This window comes from Nycticebus coucang, chromosome 10 (genome assembly GCF_027406575.1).
Source record: "Nycticebus coucang isolate mNycCou1 chromosome 10, mNycCou1.pri, whole genome shotgun sequence".
Lineage (NCBI taxonomy): Eukaryota > Metazoa > Chordata > Mammalia > Primates > Lorisidae > Nycticebus > Nycticebus coucang.
In genome coordinates, this window is record NC_069789.1 from 91,570,922 (window position 1) to 91,585,992 (window position 15,071).

A 15,071-nucleotide genomic window follows, 5' to 3' on the forward strand; every position below is an offset into this window, starting at 1 on the left:
TTTATAAGCTGAGGATTGTTTCCTGGAACACACTTGGGGACAATGTTAGCACAGAAACATAAAAACCCAATGGAAATGAATTCTTTGGGAGGGTCTGCTTCATTATAACATCACTTCTTGGGATAAAGGTTACATCACACGGTGGCTGAGGCAGTGTTTTACAGAGTACATACTTAATAGTAAAAAAAAATGACAGATTTCACTGGTGAACTCCTTGGGAGAATTTGGAGTTTATTTGTTTATACTTTTTTTTCTATTGTGAATGATATTTGGTTTACATTTTAAATCGAACAGTGTTTCCAGTTTTCATGTCAGCTTTTAAAATATTAACTCAATTTTCCAAAGAATTTAAACTTAAAACAATAAACCTTATAAAATATAAAAGTTTCAACCTATATATGTGAATTTTTGCATTAGTTAAAATCAAAATAAACTGCTGCTTTCCACAGTATCTCCACTATCCTGCAAGTCTTCCCTGCCCATTAGGGGATTGTAGGAATCTTAACAATTAGAGCATCAATTTTCAAACTTCTTGATCTAAGGACTCCTTTACATTCTTAAAAATTATTGAGGATCTCATAGACATGGAACTTTGTTTATGGGGAGTTTTATTTATGAATATTTATTGAATTCAAAGTTTTAATATTCATTTTTAAATAATAAACTTGTCACATAATAACATAAATATTTTTATGAAAAATAACTTTTTCCCAAATCAGAAAATATCAATAAGAATGGCCTTGCTTCAAATTTTGTAGATCTGTTTAAAGTCAATCAGGCTTAACAGACAACATATCTGGCTCTCATATTGCCATCAGCAGTCTGTTGTGATGTCACATTATGTCGCCTCTTGAAAACTCAACTTTATACTTATGAGACAAGAGTTTTTATTTAAAAAGGAAAATATTATATTAGTATTGTTATAAGAATGATGTGACTTTGTGGACCCCCTTCAGGTACCCTTGGACCATATTTTACAAAACGGAGATTGAAGTATTCCTTAAGCTTTAAATTTCTATTGACTGTAGACACTCCTGATAGTAATAATTTACCAGGAGTCTCAAATTAGCAGCTCAGATTCATCTAGGAGACATGCTTGGTTTGGCCAAAATATATTTTCCAGATTTTATATTTGGAAGTTTAGGTAGACTCTTCCTTCCCCAAACAATAACCCTCACATTCTTCTGTTTTAAGACCTTTAGCTGTATTGCCTACCTTGCCCTTTGGGCATTTGAGTGTTTAAACACATATCTTAGTGAGAATCATTTTTATCAATGTCTCTGGTGCTTTGTGAAGAAATTGGAGGAGGAATGCTATGGTGTAGGACAGAGAAGGGAGACGCTGAGTGTAGACATACAGCAACAGAGAGTAAATTCTGGATAATTAACCAATTTTAATGCTGCATATTAATAATACAGTTTTTTTTTTGTTTGTTTGTTTTTTTGAGACAGCCTCAAGCTATAGCCCTGGGTAGAGGGCTGTGCTATCACAGCTGACAGCAACCTCAAACTCCTGAGCTTAAGCGATTCTCTTGCCTCAGCCTCCCAAGTAGCTGGGACTACACCACCCACCACAGTGCCTGTCTATTTTTTGGTTATAGTTGTCATTGTTTGGCAGGCCCACGCTGGATTTGAACCCACCAGCTCTGGTGTGTGGCTGGCGCCTTAGCCACTTGAGCTACAGGCACCGAGCCAATACAGTATTTTCTTAGTCTGGCCGTTTTATTCTCCTATGTGAGGATTTTATTCCTATTCTTTCTCAGTCAAAAATCCATTATCTCTGTTGTCATCTTCATTCTCAGCTCACTACCGTGCTTTCTATTTCACTAAAAAAGTAGAGACAGGCTGTGAATTCCTATTGCCACATGCGCTTTTGTATGCATCTGCGTCTGTACTTTGCCTTCTCTCCCATTCTTCTGGATGAACTAGCCCATGCTCTTTGCATATCCCAATATTCCCTCCCATCCCATTCCCTCCAAGGAATGGGATGCCTATTCAAGGCTATTCAAGGCTCTTGCTCCAACAAGTCTCCTTTCTGTCTTGCATTGTTAATTTTTCCTTCTCTGATGGATCGTTCCCATTCATGCAAACATGCTATTGTTTCTTCCATCTTAAAAAGATTCATCGTGGACTCTCACTTCTTTTACATTTCTGGTATCATACTATTTCTTTTTCCCATTTCAACTCTCCCCAGAGATATCTTTATTTCCTAACTTCAGTTTCCCTGTTTTTCATTTCATTCAAATCCCCTCTTTCTAAATTCTCTGTCTCTCTTTCTATATTGTCCTCACAATCTCTCCGTCTGTCCACTTATCTCTTTCTCCCTCTGTCTCCATCTCCCCTCTTCCTTCTCTCCTTCTTCTTTTTCTCTTCATTGTTATATACACTTTTGAATATTTTCCAGTTAGGCTCCCACCTTTACCCTACAGCTCTCCCACCAACACTCCAGCACACTGCTATGGTCAAGTTCCAGTGATCTCCACATTGCTAAATCCAAGGTCCAGTTCCCAGTACTCATTTTTCAATCTATGAGCAGCATTTGTTACAGTTCCCTTCTTCTTTAACTTCTTTAATTTTTTTTCCAGGACAGTACTTTTCTCCTAAGTACTCAGTCTTTGTCAGTCTCCTTTTCTGCTTCCTCTACAACTCTCTAATCTCTAAGCATTGGAATGCCCCCCCCCCCGCCCCCCCGCATTAGTCCTTGGACTTTTTCACCACTTTCTTGGTGACTTCATCCAGTCCATTTAAATTCTCTGCCTATACTGTAGCTTCCCAAATATGAATAGAAAGATAGCTAAACTCAGCCTCCTCCTTGATTGCCTTACTTCACACATTACCACTTGAACACCTTATTAGCATCTGAGATTTAACAGGTTCAAACTTAAGCTCCTGATCTCCACCTTACCCTCACCTAAATCCACAATTTTTATGTTCTTTCTCAACTCAGTAAATAGTTAACTTCATCTTTCTAGTTAACCAAACCAAAACTAGAGGAACTATCCTGGACTTTCTTTCTCTCCTACCCTTTCTTCAATTTGTCAGATAATTCAGTCAGCTCTGAATTAGAGCTCCTACCACCCTGGTCCTAGACATCGTCTTCTCTGTCCTGATTTAATACAGTAGTCTTCCTGCTGGTCTTTGGGTTTCCACCCTTGCCCACAATCTCTTCTTAGCACACAGAGTGAACCTATTAAAATTTAAGTTCAATTCTTTCTGGTCAAAACTCTCCAGTGGCTTTCCATCTTACACAGGGAAAGAGCCAGAATTTTTTTTTGAAGTTTTTGGCCAGGGCTGGTTTGAACCTGCCACCTCCAGTATCTGGGGCTGGCGCCCTACTCCTTTGCGCCATTGGTGCCACCCCAAGAGCCAGAATTCTTATAATGACCTGCGGGTGTTACTGTGTTCTGTCGCATCTCCTCACCTTGGTGCCCAGGTATTCTAGTATTCTCTTGTTTTCTGCTGAGGGGACATCAGCCTCCTTACTATTCTTAGAACCCAACCGGTAACATTCCTACCTCAAGACTTTTCTGTCTAGAATGTTCTTCCTTAGTTTTAAGCATATCTTATTCCCTCACTTCTTTTACATTTTGTTTCCTGATTACCCTATTTAAAATACTAAATCCTGGCTCTTGCTGGTCTGTTTACCTTTCTCCTGTTTTATTTTTTTCCTATGGTACTTAATCACGGTAGAATGTAAATTTTGTTTATTGTTCTGCACCATTCACTTCCCACCACCACTGTAACCCAGGCCCCAAAGACTATAAGCTCTGTGAAAATAAGAAGTTGCATCAGTTTTATTCACTTCTTACAGGGGTCCTCAAACTGGGGCCCGCGGGCCACATGAGGCGGTGTGATTGTATTTGTTCTCATTTTGTTTTTTTACTTCAAAATAAGATATGTGCAGTGTGCATAGGAATTTGTTCATAGTTTTTTTTGTTTTTTTTTTTTAAACTATAGTCCGGTCCTACAATGGTCTGAGGGACAGTGAATTGGCCCCCTGTTTAAAAAGTTTGAGGATGCCTGGAACAATGTCTGACAAAGTGTATATTCTCCATAAATATTTGGTTGGTGGTTTAATTGAGAAATGGATGAAAGAAACACATGAAAGGAATGAACCTTGAAAGTGCTAAGTTTGAGTCTTCCCTTCACTATAGCGAGTATGTTGATCTTCACTGACTTATCTTGGAAAATTAAGGAATTAAAAAGGCCTATTTCACAGGACTGTCTGAGAAGCAGATGAAGGAATAAACCTGTATTTATTTCATAACTAGAAAGCCCTATGTAAATGATAGTCATAAGGAGGAAGAAAGGAAGGGAAAGACTGGAGGGGGCTAATGGTTGTCAAATGAGAGAGTAGAAACACAGAAAATAGTTTTCTTCATAGTTTTGAGTAGTTTTAGGCCTACTTATAGATTTGTTTTAAATGTTGGAATAGCATCCTAATTTAATTTAAATAGCTTTTTCAGTGAATTGTGTAATTCAGAATGGGAGTCTTCTAAACAGGTGAAACTACAAAGTTTGGTCCACAGACCAATGCTCAGTCTATTTCTCACTATTGGTTGCCGGTCTGTAATAAGTAAGTTCAGAAATTGGAAGTAAGCATTTAGACCAGTGGTTCTCAACCTTCCTAATGCCACAATGTATTTTCATTGTTAAAAATAGGTCGCGACCCACAGGTTGAGAATGCTGATTTAGACACAGCAATTTGATTAAATAAGACTATGTCTGTTGAACATTTGATCGAATAAGACTATGTCTGTTGAACATAATGAAAATTTTGGACTTCTGGTTTGTGTACCTTTTATTTAATTTCATTTTTATTAGGCTTTGTAAAAGTACTGGTCCTGGACATCTAAGGAGGACAAAAACTTGGCCCACCACCACAAGTAGTTTAAGACTGTTCTAGTAGATAGAATGTGTGGTAACAGGTTTTTTTACGCTTAGATTGGCAAACTCTTCTTTAAGAGTATTTAAAAGTCATATGATGTTGAACTCAATATTAGTAATTACTCTCCCTTGGGATACCTTCTTGCCTCATTTAAATGCAGAGATGAGAATGTTTCTTTAAATCTGAGGAATTAGTAGTGTTGTCAATAGACATTGCTAAGCTTTTCTATATTTATAATAACTGTAATAGCTAAAATTAAGATTCATAATATATATTCATCATGTGCTTAACTTGTATTAAGAACTATCACATATAACTTACGAACCTATGTACGAGTTAACTAAAAAGTAAACTAGCTCAGCTATCTTTCTTTTTTTTTTTTTTTTTTATTTGAGACAGAGCCTCAAGCTGTCACCCTGGGTAAGAGTGCTGTGGCATCACAGCTCACAGCAACCTCCAACTCCTGGGCCCAAGCAATTCTCTTGCCTCAGCCTCCCAAGTAGCTGGGACTACACCACCCACCACAATGCCTGGCTATTTTTTTGGTTGTAGTTGTCATTGTTGTTTGGCAGGCCCAGGCTGGATTCGAATCTGCCAGCTATGGTGTATGTGGCTGGTACGTTAGCCACTTGAGCTACAGGTGCCGAACCATCAGCCATCTTTCTTAAAGTTGTCCTTTAATCACCAGAGCCACACAGGTCAGCGAAACACATACGGCACTGAATACTACTACTATGACAGTTTGAGACATCATTTAAATTTTATGCAAATTTCTATCTATATAAATTTTGATTCTTTTAAGTTTAGAAGTTCTAAGTCTGTGCTAGTTTGCATAGCTAGTTTGTGAAGAAATTAATATTATTGGTTGTGGCAGGAAAATTGGGATTACTAGATTCAATAGTACACGTCAGGCTTGTTTTACATTTTGCATGAATCATTTCAAAAGGTCAGAGTAATGTTAGATCATATTGTCTTCATTGGAAGACAAATTTTAGAGTTTCAAGGGTGTTCATGTTCTGTTAGTAGGCCCAGAATTGGTTTTGAGAGTAAGCATGGCACCTGATTCATTTTTGTCTGAATTACCTGTAGATAATACGGGTTTCAGGGCATTTTACAGGGCTATAGAAAGCATTCATCAGCATGTAGGGAATCAGACCAGGTCAGGAGTTAAATGATAAATGTTTGATTTCTTCCGGTTTAGACAAGTCCGATTTTCCTTATTGTTAGAGATTGCCAGAGCAGATACTGTTGGACTCTAAACTTTGATCATGTGGAAATTAAGGGTTATTTCCTTTGACCATTCTGTCATATGTTCTTAAAAGAAAATTGACAAAGTTAAGTTCTGAACACCTTTGAAATTTTTCCATAATGCTAAGTTCACTTTTCATTATATATTAATATGACTTAATTTTTAATTTAGTAACATCAAGAAGAAATAAAACTTGTCTGTTTATGAAATGAGCAATATTTTCTGACTTATTTATTAAAAACTGAAATGGTCAGAGTACTGTTTTCCAAGTAGGACATTTTCTATTTTTTTGAAACTAGGCTGCCTTTATGATGGTTTCTTTAAGAAATTTAAAGGAGATTAAAAAAAATAATAACTTGGTTTGGCCTGTTTATTACTAAACTGTTATGGAATTTCACACATCTGTTTCAGAACACAAATCCTCAGACTACTGCACTGTTTCTCAATTTTAATAGGCCTCATTTATCCTATAAATAAACCTACGTTTTCTTACCTGATCAAGTGAGCAAACAATAGGGGTCAGATGTGGCAAACACTTTAACAAAAAGCACATGTCTTGCCGTTAGGGTGAGGTAGAGTCATATCAAGATTGCTTGAAGTTATTAATGGCAGTAAAATTTATGCTTCCTCCTGTTTTCCCAATTAAATCAAGAAGCCTTTTTTCTTAAGAGTCTTCTATCACCAGCTGGTTCCAATACTGTGTGTGTGAATATTGCCTGGGGTGTCTCCATTTCTAGATGGTAAAATTTAGGAAAGCATATTAAATCAATGATACAGAACTGTAGGCTAGAAAGCAGTCATTGTTAAAGGCTTTATTTTCACCCTTATCATTTGTACCACAAATGTGCATGTTTTGTAGGTTTATTGCAAATAAGTTGTATTTTCTGGATATAATAAAAGAATTCTACAGATGGGGTAGTAAAATAATTGAAGATGTCAAAATTAGCTACATGGAAAAATATATAGTTTATACATACTAGAAAAAGAATGTAAAACCATCAATACTGTTGGATATTAAAGTACTCATTTAGTGAATAGCTCAATATAGAGAGATGTTTAGCTGAATGGCAGATTTATAATATCAATTTTCATACATTTAAGTAATTGGATACAAAATTATTTGGATACTTGTCCATGAACCTAGTGTACTTGATGTTTTCATACTGATCATTGTAGCCTATAAATTCTGTCACTTTTGCCTTTAACTCTTGGTTAAAAACTTAACCAATTTTTACCTATTCAACTCAACTCTTCATTAAATTTGACTTAAGGACAAATCTATTATAAAACAGAAGACCATCCAGTATAGTTGCTATCTTAAAAATTGATCCATCTGAATTCAACTGTAAAACTATCTGCTCATACTGGTTATGTATCTGAAATACATGTTCTGGTAAGTTAACTATAAAATTATATGGAAACATGTATCAAAGATGTTCTAATATGACTTTAATATGTCTTTTGTTATAGTTAACATATATAATCCGTAATTGTTGCGTTATCTTTTAGGTGGTGGTTTTTGCCTATGAAATTTTCATTATATTGATACAGTTTTCAGAGCTCTAAGTCCATAGTAAATTTAAAGACACTGTGATTTTTGAAGCATATTGTATTCATATAGACTTTCCAGGAGTAATATATCACTGTAATGCTCCTTTATTCTAATATAGGTGTGCTTAAATTCCCACTTCTCTTATCTTTGCATGGAGCCTTTGTGACTTCAAAGGGAGTGTGCTACTTTGAACAAAGACATGGGGTGTAGAAGGGAATGAGAATCTGGCTAATAATGTGGCCCATAACTTGTGTTCTCACTCTGTTTTCACAAAGTATTGGGCTGGGTCTACTGCAGAAGAGGAAATTTGGCTTTGAGTTCTGCTGTTCAGAACTCATATTTCTGCTTGACTGAACTGTGAATAGAAACTCCCACGTGTCTTACAAAATTAGTAGCTGAATGGTGTTTTTACTAATCACTTTAAAGATGAAAAAACTGAAGACATTTTAAAATTCAAAACCCATCAGCATGTGTTTTGCCCTTTAATTGGCAGAAAATCGATCATGAGAGCAGCCCAATGAGCCGATGTTTTTCTCCTTCAGCTGCTCCAGCTGAACTACAGCTGTAAATTTCTTTAAAAAGAAAAAAAAAAGACGCAATGTTTCTTGCATCTTGAATGTACTTTATAAGTGCAATAATTCACACAAAATCAGTTACTGGAGTTAATGACCAGTTTGTTAAGGCATTAACTGCCGTCAGCTGGGAATGGCCAATTTTGGGGAAATGGCTGCACAAATGCTAAGATAATTCAGTAACACTTTCAAATAATGATCCAGCTAATTAACGGTGAATTCCTGTGGAAATCCTATCAAAGTACTTATGACCTTTGCATTTAATAGCCAGTGAGTTCATCATGATTCATGTTTATTGCCATAAGTACCAAAGGAATCATAATGACTAGGCCATTTTTTTCTACCCTACCCTTATTACTTGAACAGATTTGACTAATCCACCTCCAGTCATTAAGGACCTAGTTCTCAACATATTCGGTCTTTTTCGCTGCTCTGCTCAAAATTCACAGAGCCTTTGGTGCTATTCCAACATACGGACTTTTGGCAGCCTGTTTTTACTTGGGATACCATTAGGGAATAATTGATGTCCTTAAGTCTTAAAGGAGCCCTTTTGAAATGTCTGCCTTTTGTAGGATGTAGCGGAATCACAGCCGGTTAGCAAGACTTTATAGTTTCTAGTCATGAATTCTTTTGGGAAAATCATACCTTCCAAATGCTGTTTCTTGGAGGAATTCATTTGGGGTATATGGGTTTTTTTTTCTTGAGGTTTATTTTGTATGAACTCAGATATTCTTTATTCCAGTGAATGAAGAAGACTTAGCTTACAATAAAGGATAAACTCTTAATTTTACGTAGACCATTTAATCTCTCTAATGGCTGTTTATTGCTATGTGATCTGCAAATTAGCCTTTAAGTCCTAATAATAAATGTTGGCTGCCAAAGAGCCTTCACTTTCTATGCACAGCTGTGTTTGAATAGATAAATTCAGGTTATTTACAGACATCTTCCCACTCTAGGTATTCACCTTTATTCTAAAATGCTTTGTCCTTTGTTTTAACTGTCAGGTATCTGCTAGATGCCAAGAAGTCATAGACTGCATTTTTATCAAGCAATTAATTATTTATATAAGCATTTATGATTCAGTGAATAAGATACCTGTGTTTTATAGACTAGTCTTGATTCATATATTGCGATTCTTTAGAGGAGAAAGAAAATAATGTGATTTGCAACAGTAGGATATGAACAAAAATCATCAATGTAATACTTGAGTAGCAAGACCATTTATAAAATACTTACATATGTTTTCTGAATAAAAGGCTAAATGCCTTTTGTATCTTTTTCATTACCTAAGTAAATATAAAAGGGGGGAAGTAGTTTTATTTATAAATTGGTGAATAATTGTTTGAACTCTAGAAGAACTGTTACCAGACAGAATCTAGAAGACACATCAGCAACCTGAGCCAGACAATCCCCTCAGTACAATATATAGTCCCTGGCTTTATCGTCACTTCCTTTCACACTGTTTCCTCAAAGAGAAAAAGGATCTCTGGTGCAGTGCTCAGCTCAAACGTGGGGGAAAACACCTCTGTTTTTCTAGCTTTTGTTTTTCTGGTACATACTATTTTAAAAGGTAAGTGAAGCAGGGTAGCTAATTGTAAGGTTTGTCTTCAGTGTCCTCAGACTTCTCTCTGTCCTTTCCTCTGTGATACTTGGTAGCTCGTCACCTCCATGACCATTCCCCACTTTTGGAGGTTAGGTAAGTTCCATTACAAATAAGGAAGCATGAAAGGAGGAGAGATTTCTCCATGTCTGTGTGGGGAAAGGGAGGAGGACGAGATCATTTTAATTTCTCAAGGTTTTTTATTAAGGAATTTATAATTCTATGAGAATGAGAGACTGACATTGATTGGGCTCTTCTTAGTTATGGATCACAGGGTAGAGCCTCGGATATAAGATGACCCTCTTAAGCCCACACTGTAGAAATATCACAGCTCTACAAGAAAATGACTCGGTAGGAGGACAAGTGGCTCAACCACAGGCTCAGGGTTTTGTCTCTGAATTCTATCTAGCTCCTCTCAGATATACCGTGGCTGCCTCTCAGACCTACTTTAAACTACATTTCTAGTCTTGAGGACAGAAAAACACAAAGCAACATATGTATTAGGAATGCATGGCAGTATTGTTCTATTGATAAAACAGAAAAAATGTTATTGGCAACATAGCAATGATAATAAGAAATGATATTTATTGGATTGGTTTTTTTGTGTATCAGACTTGGCAAATGGCTTTACCAGGATTTTCTCACTTAATCATCACATAACAACCTTTTGATGTAGGTACAGTAATTATCCCTTTTTACCTATGAAGAAACTGAAACACAGAATTTAAATAACTTTCACAAGGCCATATAGCTAGTGAGTAGCAGAGCCACAGATTGGACCCAAACAGGACCCTTGCGGGCCTGAACCTGTAACCACAGTGTTACAGAACTGTCTCTATTACTCTATCCACCTTTTAAACTTCTAGCACCTTTTTTTCTCATGAAATCAAACAGATCAATAGCAGTTATTATACAGTTTAGTGAAAATGAGTTTCAGGACTTAGGCTGCTATAGATCTAGTTCTCTAAACTGGGGGGCATAATGCAGTTTGCCCTTATCAAGAGCTTCCTTCATCCATTGTAATTACTCTGCCTGGACACAGATCCTCTGATAAATATCGGAGTCCATTTCTGCATTTCATCTCCTTCACTACCAATCTTCTCACCCTTCCCCAAGAGCCTCAGATCCAGCAGGTCCTACAGAGTCCCTTCCTATACTGTGCCCTAAGAAATAATGACAACTTACATTTATTTGGCATTATTGGTTTCACTCTTACTGCTGCATCCTTGAAGGCTTTGTAGAAAGTACATGCATGAGCTTTGGTCAGATGTAGCTTTGAATCTCAGATTCATAGCTGTGTTCCCTTTTGAGAAAGTCATAATCTTAGTGAACATTATTGCCTCATCTCTAAATCAAAGATAGTACCTACATATTCAATTGCTATAAGGGCTAAATGAAAAAATACTACGTCATTAAATATGAAATATCCAATTTCTAATTAAAAGCTTAGTTTATTATCCCTCAAACAAAAAAACAGTACAATTAATCAAGGTATGTGCCTACACTGTCAACACAGTTTTGCCATCTTAGTGGTAGGTGGCCTGTGTATGCTGGCAATAGAAAAGCCTAGAAAGAGTAGCAATGAAATCACAAACGGCCTTTTCCACAGCTTGTTAAAAATTGTATATTTTTCCTTGCAAGAATGGTCTAAAGCCTGGAAGAAGTGGTGGTTGTTGGTGCAGAGTGTGGGAATATGGTGGATGACAGAGCATTTCCAAGTCCAGCTTCGGTAGTTTGAGTAGCATTATTTGCATAGTATATGGTCGATCACTGTCTTTTTTTTTTTTATTGTTGGGGATTCATTGAGGGTACAATAAGCCAGGTTACACTGATTGCAATTGTTAGGCAAAGTCCCGGGTTGTGCTGTCTGTGTTGACCAATCTTGGCTGCTTAATTGTAAGCATCTTCATCATTTGTCCAGTTGAACATCCACTGTAATCAATTGTCCAGGTTACCTGAAGTTGTAGTGGATAATACCAGCACTGGACCACCAAATAGATATTATTAGCTTTTTTTTAATGAATATTTAGTTGTAGACTGTGTTTCAGGACTTCATCTTTAGCCAACCATTATACCAAACACTTAAAATTGTCAAAAAAAAAATCCATTTTTCGCTCATGTCACAATCCTGTCTAGAACTAGTCTACTTTTATGTTCTGATAATAGCAGGCTGTTGTGGCGGGCTCCTGTAGTCCCTGCTACTCGGGAGGCTGAGGCAAGAGAATCGCCTAAGCCCAGGAGTTGGAGGTTGCTGTGAGCTGTGACACTACGGAACTCTACTGAGGGCGATAAAGTGAAACTCTGTCTCTAAAATTAAAAAAAAGAGAGAGAAAGGCAAGCTTCAAGACAGTTTCTCTTCAGATGCATGTTTAATTCATGCAGAACCCATATATCCAGCTTCTTTATGGTACTGAATTGTTTCAAATGGTCCAATATTAGAATAGTAACATCAAACCTTGCTGCTAATTCACGCATAGGTTAAGATGGATGGTTTGACTATAGGCTTTAGCTCATCATTATCCACCTTGGTGTCAGGTCTCCCATGTGGCTCGTTTTCAAGATTAAAATCACCAGAATGGAACTTTCCAAACAATAGATGTACTATACGTTCATTAGCTACACCTCCCAAACACTTCATTGATATTTCAAGCTCTCAGTGCTTCATTAGTTCCATGACTGAACTCATTTGAAAATAACATAAATTTTTTTACTTATCCATGGTTTCACAGAAATCCTCTTAAAAAAAACTGAAAGATAATCACAAGCCAAAATATACATTTGAAAGAATGAGGATGTACCTTCACAATTTAAAAACAAAAAAGTGTCAAGGAGAAATGTTAAAAATATCAACTGTCAAACTTAATAGTTTAGGAAATCAGATGCTTCATACTTTATAACCTAATATGTAGTATATGCTGATCATGTACTAGGGACAGTACCATAGTTTGTTTAGCTCTATCTCTTTTCCCCTCTCTTAGAGTTGTGGTACAAGAAAGCTTGATTGTCTCTCTTCCCTTGTCTCCCTAGAGCTTCTGTTTCCTTTTGTCCTTTAGTTGTTAGAAACTTGTGGGTATGTTGATCATTTTATGTAAAGATTATAGGAAATTGGGGACATTCTGGTTTTTGTTTTAGTTTTTTTAAGAGAAGATGTCAGAGAGTTAAGAACTACAGGGAGATTTCACCTTTGGCCATAAGTGTGAATAGAAAAGGAGAAAAGTACATAAGAGCAGAATTCCGACTGGCTAAAGAATTAATCCTACTTTTGGAAACCAGACATTTAGTTTTGCTGTGTAAAAATAGTACACATTATTGTTATATCTATGAACTTTTTTTTACATGTTATTCATCTGAGTATTAGAAATTATTATAATTTTAGGTCTCTTCTCTATACTATCTATTCAAACACATACCCTTACTCAGTTGATCTTTGGAAGCTACATATGTCATTAACTCTGCAGGGGTTCTCAGACTTTTTAAACAGGGGGCCAATTCACTGTCCCTCAGACCTTTGGAGGGCCGGACTATAGTTTATTAAAAAAAAAAAAAAAACATGAACAAATTCCTATGCACACTGCACATATCTTATTTTGAAGTAAAAAAACAAAATGGGAACAAATACAATCACACCACCTTGTGGCCCACGGGCCGCAGTTTGAGGACCCCTGCCTAGAGGATCCTCCTTGTTATGTTTTTAGTGGATTACTTATGTCTTTAAGGCAATCCTTTTTTTCCTCTCACCTTATGTCAATGATGCTCCACCTGAGAATTGGCTTTTTAGAATGCTTTCATTGACATCAGCAGCTTATAGATTTTTCCTTGAAGCATAGGATAGCTTCCTATTTCATTCCTTACCTCACATTCAGTTTTAATCTTTAAGGTTTTACACTGATTTTGAAAAATATATTAATAAGATAGTCTTTCCTATGACAAATGTTCTTTACACTATAATGAGCATAAATGAAATCTTCAACCATGGAAAAATGTGATTTATTAAAATCCAACATGAAAATCTTTGAAGCTTATATATTTCAGTTGCTCTGATCTCGAGACCAAAAATATTGTAATTGTGAACACCCAGTTTGTCTCTACTTTCCTCTTATTTGGAGTAATTTCACAATTTTTGCATTATACTTCCTTCAAATAAAATTCTCATCCCCAAATAACTAGTATAAATATTATATTTTCTATGGTTATTATGGGTGCTTCTGACTTACTAGTCTTTGTCTTAACATTTTAAATATTATTTTCTATTATTTTTGAGACAGAGTCTTACTTGGCATCACAGCTTACAGCAATATCAAGCTGTTGGGTTCAAGTGATTCTCTTGCCTCAGCCTCCCGAGTAGCTGGGACTACAGGCACCGGCCACAATGACCATCTATTTTTAGAGATGCAGTCTTGCTCTTCCTCAGGCTGGTCTCGAATCTGTGAGCTCAGGCAATCCACCCACCTCCCCACCTTCCAGAGTGCTGGGATTACAGGCGTGAGCCAAAGCACCCGGCCTCAACTTTATATTTAGGTCATTGGTCTTAGAACTTAATCTCTCTAACTCTAATTCAATTTTTTTCTTCTTTATAGATTGTGTAGTCAGTAAAAGAGATGTGAAATTTACCTTAAATGATTTGAGTTGGATTCTCTATAATTTCTCTATAAATTATTACTATGTGAACACACAAAATAGATAAAATCAATATTATTTCACTTATAAAATGTGTTTCTTTCAGATCTTGTATTCCAAATAGTTGAATAAGTATATTTATAATAAGGTGAAAATATTTGCTAGTATCTGTTCATTTGACAAACATTTATTTTATTGTATTAGTTTTATCCAAAGGAGTTGTTCTTACGCTATTGTCAGTAACAGAAAATAGATTTTAGCCAAACTATATTAAAGATGCAAAATATTAAAATCTGAATTAAAAACAATTTTATTTTCAAATTTTATTTTGTTCCATCACAATATTAGTGTATATTAGTCTTTTATACCGGATATTAATATTAACTCTTACTTAGTATAGAGTTTCACCTTATATATAATGTTTAAAAGTAGTGTTACACCATAACCTGGTAAAGATTTTTGAAATCAGAGAGGCCTGTGTTTATTTTTCTGCTCAACCACTTATGAGGCTACACAGCAAGTTATTTTTCTCTATGCTTTAGGTTCTTCATCTGAAACATAAGAATAATAAGACCCATCTGACCAATTTGTTTT

At 36.0% G+C, this 15,071-nt stretch overlaps 1 protein-coding gene across 5 annotated transcripts in view; it reads left to right on the forward strand.

Moving 5' to 3' along the window:
- The window catches only part of KIFAP3 (kinesin associated protein 3), a 157,231-nt gene that overhangs the window by 67,924 nt on the left and 74,236 nt on the right, over positions 1-15,071 (forward strand). The gene's annotated exons all lie outside the window — the stretch shown is intronic.